We start from the raw sequence: 9,760 nt of genomic DNA on the forward strand, positions 1-9,760 counted from the left end.
CTCATTACCCATATCAACCATCGCCTACCATATAGCGCATGGTCTGATAACATTCCCCACAAGCGACCAGGTCCCGCCTCATTATCAATAACAACATCCAGACTAGGACCACAGTTGAAAAAGAGATCCTCCTTATAAGCAAAATTGGCTAATGAATCCACAAACTGATTCCAATAACGTAGAATGAGCTGAAGAGATATGCTCTCAAATTCATCAAGTAGGGTTATAGCAGTTCAATGATACATACGAAGGAGAGGATTCCAGACTGTATATGTCCCATTAAGTTTATTTAAGATCAGTTGGGAATCCCCTTTTACTAACAACCATCGAATGCCACCTTTCTTGGCAATATTCAATCCCATAATCAGGGCTTATACTCCACCATGTTGTTAGTGAATCCCACCCCGAGATAAGCAACTAATTTCATTGTAACTCTACGTCGGGGATCTCGAATGACTACTCCAATACTCCCTTTTCTATGAAGCCCCCTGGATGCTCCATCAAATTATAACGTGTACGTCCACAAGGGGTTTACACAGCCAGCCACCAGGAACTCCTCTATTCATAAGTATAATAATCAAAATTCAACATATTTAGAGGATGAATTGACGGCTCCATCCCACCTTCTTCATTAAACTCAACAGGGATGCTTGTCAAGATTTGTAAACAGTGATGGAAGAAAACTTTAATCTCCCACACAAAGGTACCGTCTTCTTGCTCAACCACTTTGTATCCCTTGCTCCACCAGATAAGCCTCCCTTGATAATATCTTTGCTCTAGATATGGGTGCTCCAAATAAGGGATTTACCGCCCCATCGACTATTTTAAGCTCTCCAGCAGGTCTCAAATTAGCCCCAGCATGGACCTGCAATACATTTAGTGTGTTAGCATATTTAGAAATAATAAGGTTCAATCTTATTAAGATTAACCTTATTCTTAAATTCCACTCCTTGTAGATCAGCTAATAAAACCGTGGACTTATTTTTACCTATCCTAACTATCTTGTAAGGGCCATCCCATCTAGGTTCTAGCTTTCCTAGAAATAGCTCTCTACGCGCATCGTAATACAAAACTAATTGCCCTTTTTTAAAGGTATACTTCTTTGCCTTTAGATCATGCTTCCACTTCATCCGATGTTTATCTACCTCCTGGTGCAACAAACTCTGCAATTTGAACTCGTCCAAGTGGGCTATAATCGTAAACCGCTCAAATAAGGCATCTTCATCACCCAAAGAATGATTGATTGTGAATCTTATGGTTGGCAACTCAATTTCTAAGGGCAAGACACATTCCTCCCCGTAAACTAATTTGAATGGGGTGTGGCTAGTGTCTCATTTAAACGTCGTATTATACACCCAAACCGCCACATATAATTTTGTATCCCAGTCTCGTTTCTTTTCAGAGACTATCTTGGATAGGATACCCACAAGCTGCTTATTGATACTTTCAACCTATCCATTGGCTTGCGGATTATAGGGGGTCATCATGTTATGCTTAATGCTCCATGCTTCAGTCAAGCTTCTAATTATCTTATTCAAAAAGTGAGTCCCCCGGTCCTACACTATGTCCTTTGGGGGACCAAAACGGCAAATAATCTGCTCAAGTAGGAAACTAGCAGTCTCTTTGCATTGTCCTGCCTCGTCGCCCGTGCTTCTGACCACTTTGAAAAGTAATCAGTTGCTACTATAATGTATCTTTTTTGTGAGTAGTAGACGACGGGGTAATAGGTCCCACAAAATCGATGCCCCACCTCTCAAATGGAAGAATAGCCATAATAGGTGTAAGTGGACACTTCCTATTCTCTCGACTGTCATGTCTTTGACATGTATCACATCTCTTAACATAGTCAAATGAATCTTGGAAGATGGACGGCCACCAATAACTAGCTCGTAAAGCCTTCTATGTTGTCAACTGCCCATCAAAGTGCCCTCCACAAGCGGAATCATAGCACTCTTCCAAAATAAAAGAAACCTCATCAGGCATCACACATCGGCGATAGATATCATCAACACCTTGCCGATATAATGTCCCTGCGATCAAGGAAAATTTCAATGCCTACTGTTAAATCTTCCTCTTCTTCTCGGGTTTTGAGAGAGTAGCTCCAGTCTCTCCCGTAGAAAGATAGTGCGTTATAGCAGCATACCAGGAGGGAATAGACGTTGTATCAACCTTAAACAATGTTTCCATGTTACTTCCTTCAACCATGACCTCTTTTGGCTCTCCGAAATCCACAAGACACTCGACATTTGCCCTGAAGCTTCGGCGGCTTGCTCTTAATCTTGTAATCAAACTCATGCAAAGTGATTAACCACTTTGCTAAACAATCAGGCCGTTGTAACTTATTCAACAACAATCGAAGCCCTTCACCTTCGGATAAAAAACCACCCTCTCATAAAGAATGTAGTGACTGAACTTCTTGGTCGCAAATACCATCGCGAGGCACAACTTCTGCATATAGGTGTAGTGAACTTCTGATATGCCCAACTTCCAACTAGCAAAAGCTATCGAATGGTACTACTTTTCCTCCCAAATTTGGGCCAAACAGCTGATACTATACATAGTTGCTGCTGAAAATAATAGAACATTTCACCCCTTTTTTGGTGCTTTTAAAACAGGTGCTTTGGAAAGCTCCTGCTTTACATCTTCAAAAGATACTTTGCAAGCATCACTCCATGAAAACTGGCAATTAAAGGAAAATAGGTTCGTCAGTGGCAATGTTCTTTCTGCCAAGGCATTAATAAACCTCCGATAATACCCTACCGATGACAAAAAGCTATGCACTTCCTTTGGAGTATGCGGTGGACTCATGGCGACTATGACCTTGATCTTTTCAGGATCAGTCGCAATCCCTACAAAACTGATCACATGGCCTAACAAGAGTCCATAAGGAACTCCGAAGACGCACTTCCAAGGGTTAAGAGCTATGCAGAATCGTCTGCAACACTCAAAACACTTTCGTAAGATAATTAACTGTCTATCCCTTACGGTGGCTGCCCCCAGATTGTCAATGAATACTTTCAATTTCTCGGGGAAAATGCCACCAAAGGGCTTGTCAGTTGTTCTCTGCCACGAACATGGTGCATTACATAACCCAAATTCCATCACATGGTACGCAAAGGTACCGAAGATAGTAATAAACATCGTTTTTAGCTTGTCTTACTCAACAATCGCCATTTGGTTATACCCTGCAAAGCAGTCCATAAACGAATAGATTTCCCTACCAAGGTCCGGCTCAATAACATCTGCGTCTCTTATTCGATCATGAGGCTCTATAGGCTCATTCAAGGTTATCTGATAAGTATCCTCTATAGTGGACCCTTGCTTAGATCCATTGCTCGACGACGTCTCACTATTAGATGGATCATCTTCTATTTCTAGTTCAATGGAGGATAAAGGATCTCTCTCACTGTGAGGAGACTCAAGGTAAGCATCTACTATTACACGATGGGCACCTCGACCTAGAATCACTCAACCAGCGGGTATATTGACTTGACAGTCTGTTCGTAAAATCCACCAGGGCCTTCCTAGAAAAACTCGATAGCTAGGATGTCCTACAAACCTTATCACCCTAAAGTCCAAATAGCATTCCATGCTTGTTGCAACAGTAACGTGGACTCTAGTGATGCAACCTTCCGATTGTCTTAGACTATCATCCGCCATCCTAAGAAGCGTGGAGCCGTCTTTTTGAATTTCGAGACCTAGCCGCTCCATCAAGTCTGAACATATGATATTGACGGAGAATCTAGTGTCCACGATAGCGTGCTCCACTAATATTCCATCCACATACACTGGAACCCTAGGGCAATGCTTTTCAGCATGATCAAACCAATCTTCTCCCACTCTAGCTATGCCCAAAGGTTCTAGTATATACCCAATACGCAGGATTTTCTTGAATTCCTTGCGTACTCCTGGAGAAAGTTTAATCAATTGCAAGAGATTCACATCTGGTTTGACTTCGCAAAGAGAACTTGCTAGATCAAAGTCATGGTAGTTAGCCAAGGTTCTCTTCTCATGCCAAACCATTCTTTCCTTTGGTCGTTGGACCGCCAGCTTTAGTGCCTCTTTTTTTACTTTTGTCTTATTTCGATGTACCTCTCTATCCTTCTCGGGATCCACTTTACCGTCAACAGGCCTTAGAGGTCCATCTTCCATATCTGGATTAAGGACTCACTTTTCCCTAGCATCCTGTTTAGGGTTTCCCTCGACAGGTTTTATAGTTCCTCTATCACCATCTTTAATCTTTTGCCCTCTTGTTATGGCTCATAGATTAGAAGTTTCAGCATCATTGACATGTACAGCCTCAATAAGACTGACTCCACTACCATGAGGCAACTCTTCTACAACAGCCTTTCCTCGTTGCAGTATTTGTCTTGGTCCTTCATCTTGCTGGAGATTATTCCCTTGTGCACGATGATTAATTGGACCAGGTTGTTTACTTCCTTGTTGGAAAGAACTGATCTTACTCCAACAGGTAGCAGCTAAGTGGCCAGACTTCTCGCAAATATCACATTTGACATTCAAGAAATTCCTAGGGAAATGTTGGCCACCACACCACTTACAGCTGAATCTTGAGGGGCCACCCTCTTCAGGGCGTCGGCTCCCTATCAAATTTTGTTTCTTCTTAAGGAAATTGACATCCACAGCTATTTGTCGATACTGTTCACAGATCATATCGGTATAGTGCTTCATCATGTCCTTAACTTCACCAAGGACATTAGAGGCACTCAACTCATAGCCGCGATTGTCAATTTGTCGTCCCATGGGCCTAACCACTTGATTAGGGATTGGCCGTTGACCTACTTGGACAACATTAGGATTCATTGTTTGGCCCCCACTATTTAGTGAGGCCGCCTGACTAGCCATGGGCATAGTCATGCTAGGAGGAGCTGGTAACATAGGTAAATTCAACATAATACCTCCTCTCCCATTCGTATTTGACATGGAATCCCCTTGATTCCCATTGGTCAAGGCCAAGGTATTACCATTCCAATTTATCCTTGCTGCATAAGCCGCTTGCAAGCGCGACTCTACTCCTTATACTTGGGTAATATCAGTGTCAATGTTGGCCAAAGCAACACTACTCAGCTGCACCTAGATATTAAAATCCAATCCATGTAGGAAATATTGTAACTGGGCAGCCGCTAGAATGGGGATATAAGTATTTAGTTTACGAAGAACTTGCTTTTATTTCTTGGCATAGGCCTGGACATTCTGATTTGGTTCTTGGTGTGTTACATTCAAGACACGCAACCAATATTGTCCACCCTTCTCAGGGGCAAACTCTCTATGGAAAGCTGTAAAGAATTGGGCACTGCTAGTTATGGTTTCGGCTTCGAGACCATGGTATCATACTGCCGCTCTTCCTTTTAACGTCATGTTAAAGAACATCATTAGGTGTCCTTCGTCTTGGATTCGATAATTGAACATGAGTGTTTGAAACTCCTTAATGTGGAGTTCTCCAACTTCTTTTGCTAACCCATGGAAAATGGGCAACGATGCTCCTAATGCCGGAAAATCCAGTGTCCCTACTGGAATTGCGATAGGTTGTGCCATGGCTACAACCGGATTGACAACAGGAGTTTACACCCCCCCTTGTTGTGGGTTGATTAATTGGAAGTAGAGAAGTACTAAGACTTCCATTTGCACTCAAAGAAATACTTGAAACACTTAGGTTACTAGAACCACTGCCACTTATATGCAACGGGCTGCTCCTTTGAGGGGAATAACGACTTACGATCTCCAATCGCCGTCTAGCCCTCTCAGCACGTTCTGCTTTTTGTATTTTCGCTTGACGGTCCTTGTCAAAGGACATAAACCAACTATTTGGTCCTTAGAAACCCTAGATTCGAGAACCACCACTTGTTGGCGACTCCCTGCAGACACACCACTGATGGGATCTAAAATGGGCCGGCACTGGCTAAGGCACTAGCCGGACCTCATGCTCTCAATAGACAACCCCACCACACGGCCTCGCGGGCTAGGAGCATCTGTCGAGGGATACACTATCCTAAACACTAATCACTGCGCGTTTATAGTCTGTAATCCAACGGATGTTCCCTTTCCTCGTCTCCTTAGAGAGAGATTATACATATATCGACAATAAATGCCACGTATTACACACACAAGGGTACCCCACCGGGTGATTGCCATGGCCCTACTGCAGCTTTCCTACATCTTCGGGATTGGCCCCTCGATGCGCTACTTCCACACATAGACACATTCGAAACAAACTCCCCTCTTGGTGCCAATATATTTAACATTCCAGGAATGCGCTTATCCTCACTTATCTATCCCCTTTGACCCACCATCTAGACCTACAGCTGGGTTGCTCACTCTCTCTACGTGGGTCAAGTCCTAGAGAAACCAAGCGCTATGCATCCAAGAGCTTGTAATTGATACCATTTAATGATGTTTGATGCAAATGTGTATATGATTAAGTGCTCAAACAATCGGAAAATGGCGACATGCATTGTGCAAATCCATTCTTTTCATGTTTCCATACAGTAACACCTAATTGTTGCGATGAGAGAAGACACCGAGCCTTACACTCGTGTTGTACTTCCCTTTATTTAACTTAACGTCATCCTATATGAATAATGCAGCAAATACATCAGATTTTCTATTATATTTCAACACTCAAACTTCCCTCCTCCCCCTACCATTTAAGGTTTTGCCTCGTTGTATAGGTAAAGGGGTGATTTCATATGTATTTCACACAAAATAAGCAGTAAATACTCACAAAAACATATGAATGGGGATAACCTGAGGCAAACCCTCATGCTTTATCCTCATTATACACCCACAGACACATCCATAATTTTCCATAATTTTCCTTGTTCGTTTCCTATTTTTTCCCCTTTTAAATAGCATTTTTCCTTATTTTTTATCATTAAAAATGGAACAAAATTAGCATCATTTCATAGATGTGGCTCTTGAGTCCTTAAACAGCAACCATGTAGATTTTATTGGTGTTTTGTTTCATGCTTTTCCGATTTTAAGCCCAAAAACCTCATTTTTACTCTAAAAACCATACTTTTCGGGTTTTTTCCATTTATTTCCCACATTTTAAGTGTATATTTTCTAAGTTTTTTATTATGAAAGACTAAAAACAATAGTAAACAACATGTCCATCAATTTTTAGCCATATGAACATTGCTAACCTCATCAAATGCGAAAAAAGAGCCATTTTCTTTGTAAAAATGTAATTACCGTGTATTTTTTATTATTTCGGGTTTTGAAACTTGTTGTGGGTCTACAAATCAGGGCTCGTTTGATGCTCAACCCCGCCTCCACACTGCCATCTTCAACCCACCTTCGGTTTGAAAGCAATCTAATACCATGTCGGACGAGCATTCATCAACTGGGCTTCATTCTTCTTCACACACACGAACTGCCCCTTGCAGGAGAGAGAGGGAGAAGAGAGAAAGACTAAAAAATGAGATTTTAACATCTGTCATTAAAACAGACAAGCTTGCAGCCATCTTATTCCTCTCTCTACCCTGATCAAGAATCTCCCTCTCTCTCTCCAAACGGGTTTGAATCGGAGAAGCAACGAGAAAAAATGAGGAGGCGCATTGACACTTCCCTCTGTTCGACAGTTTTTGCATTAGTTTCAAGGCTTTTATTAAGCCTAAGGTTTAAAACATTAAAATAACTGGTTTATCTTTTTGTGTTCACACTGTCCCGCAAGTGGATTTTTCAATTTTGAAGGCCCAAAAGAACTCCGCTTTGCAATCCGATTGGACAGGCGACTTCATGGCATTGAACTTCATCAACCTGGCCTCTCCCACGCACTTTACGGCTTCCCAATCCGATAGCTACTTTATAACGCCGAACCTTGCGGGGATTAAATGGAGGGTCAAACGACCTATGATTGACGAACTGAGACTTGTGTTGGATTCCTGATGTCAAAATGCATCTAGGAAAACTCTAGCTCGACCATTTGCCACCGTTTGATTTTTCATGAAAATTGGCTCCTTAACACCTCTCGAGCACTTTTCGGCTCCAAAACGAGCTTCAACGCTTCAAGAACGGATCCAAATCGGGTCCTAAAATCCAGCTTTCACCATTTCACGCAATTTGGTTGCTTACGTGTCTTTTATAGCACCTTTTATGTTATGCCATATAGAAAGGGATTGTCTAGAATCGATTGGATCCTTAAACTATGAAAACGACTTTCACATGATGGCATAGGATAAGGCGAATCCTCTATCTAAGAAGAACAAGATGTGGTTCTTAGAGAATGTTTTCATCTTGGTGTTTTCTTTTTATACTCTAGTGTTTCCATAGCTTTTTAATGGTTGCATAGAATGGTCAAAGCCTTACAGACGACCAAATTGCTTTTAAAAATTATTTATCACACGTGTTCTTTAGGAGAGATGGGTTTCTCAAGAGTGCTTAAAGGATAGACTATTGATATTTTCTTTCCCTTGGAATGGAAATCTTTTTACTTCCATAGCTCTTTCCATGTAACGTGTCACGTCGTCACCATTGCTGCACCTTTTGTAATGTTACGTGGGTAGGAAAGCATAGAAATAAAATAACCGACGATATGCCTAGATAAACCGGTGGATATAGAGAGAGGATACAAAATAAAAGAAGATACGACGTCTACAAGTCACAAACGATCATTTCGTATCAAACAATATAATCTCAGACTAGGCTATTAAAGCTAGAGAAGCGTGCTTGGTCCAAATCCAAGCACCCGACCCAAACACTATAAAAACAAAAAAGGTTCTCTGCCACGTTGCTTAAGGGGTACGAGAGGATTGGTTTTTAAAAAAATACTTTTCTTTTATTTATTAGAATGGCATAAAAAACAAATAGTTGCTTTAACGCTTGCACTGAATATGGGTCTGTCCTATGACATTCTAAGCCCAATTCACGTACCTTTAAAAGACAAACAGTCGACATCAAAATACCAAACTTTCCTATTGATGTGCATTGGGCTAGCTTTGAATTTCCTCATTTCACAAAGGTCTACTTTCTTGTTTACACATTAAACCAACTACCAAATATCCCTAATGCTTAAGGGCAAAGGTAAAAAACAAACAAAAAAGCCCTTGGACCAGAAGCCATTGGTTTCGCATCGAATAGACATATAGATTAATAAGTAAGTAAACCAAAGTAATTAAGGATTTTGAGGGCCAAAATTAAGAATAGACAGCAATGTGTCTTGCATGTGCATCAAAGAGGACTTGAGCCTCTAACCACCTGGTTCAAAGCCAGGCACTCTATCCAATTGAGCCATCAATGCTTAAAAAATGTAACTTGACATGGCTTTTTCCATAGGAACATTCATAAAAAATCCAATGTATTTAACCATATCTTCTTTTTTAATGATGGTATCATTACTGAACATAATAATTCCTATCTTCTCATTCTCAGAATTTGAGGCCATTCCCTTGGAAAGTAACCTCAAAAAGTTCACTATGTGTTTGTATAGAGGAAAGGGATGAAATTTTTCTCGCCATATTAGTTTGTATTTATTTGAAAGAAAGTAAGTTTTAACGAAATAAACTAATTAAATGAAGCACTAAAGCCAAATATATATCCATAGCTATGCACAGACAGAGAAAAATAGATAGATATAATTGAAAGATGAAAAACTACGCAAACGAGTTAACATTTATATAGTTTTAAATCATAGAATCAAATTTCAAAATGAGCCCAATGCAACTACTTTTTGCTTCATTTTATGGGATTTTGTTATTTGATTTAATTGGCAAAAATGGATAAGAAACGAATAGACGAGTAAGGT

The 9,760-nt window shown here is 40.8% G+C and overlaps 1 non-coding gene across 1 annotated transcript; it reads right to left on the minus strand.

Annotated features, from left to right (window-relative positions):
* Nucleotides 1-9,182: 9,182 nt before the first annotated feature.
* On the minus strand, nucleotides 9,183-9,256 carry TRNAQ-UUG (transfer RNA glutamine (anticodon UUG)). The gene has a single exon. It is a non-coding gene; the product is annotated as a tRNA-Gln (tRNA).
* Between the last annotated feature and the right edge of the window lie 504 nt (nucleotides 9,257-9,760).

Source organism: Lygodium microphyllum, chromosome 3 (genome assembly GCF_053477565.2).
Source record: "Lygodium microphyllum isolate KBCC chromosome 3, Lygodium_microphyllum_v1.1.10, whole genome shotgun sequence".
NCBI classification, from domain to species: Eukaryota; Viridiplantae; Streptophyta; class Polypodiopsida; order Schizaeales; family Lygodiaceae; genus Lygodium; species Lygodium microphyllum.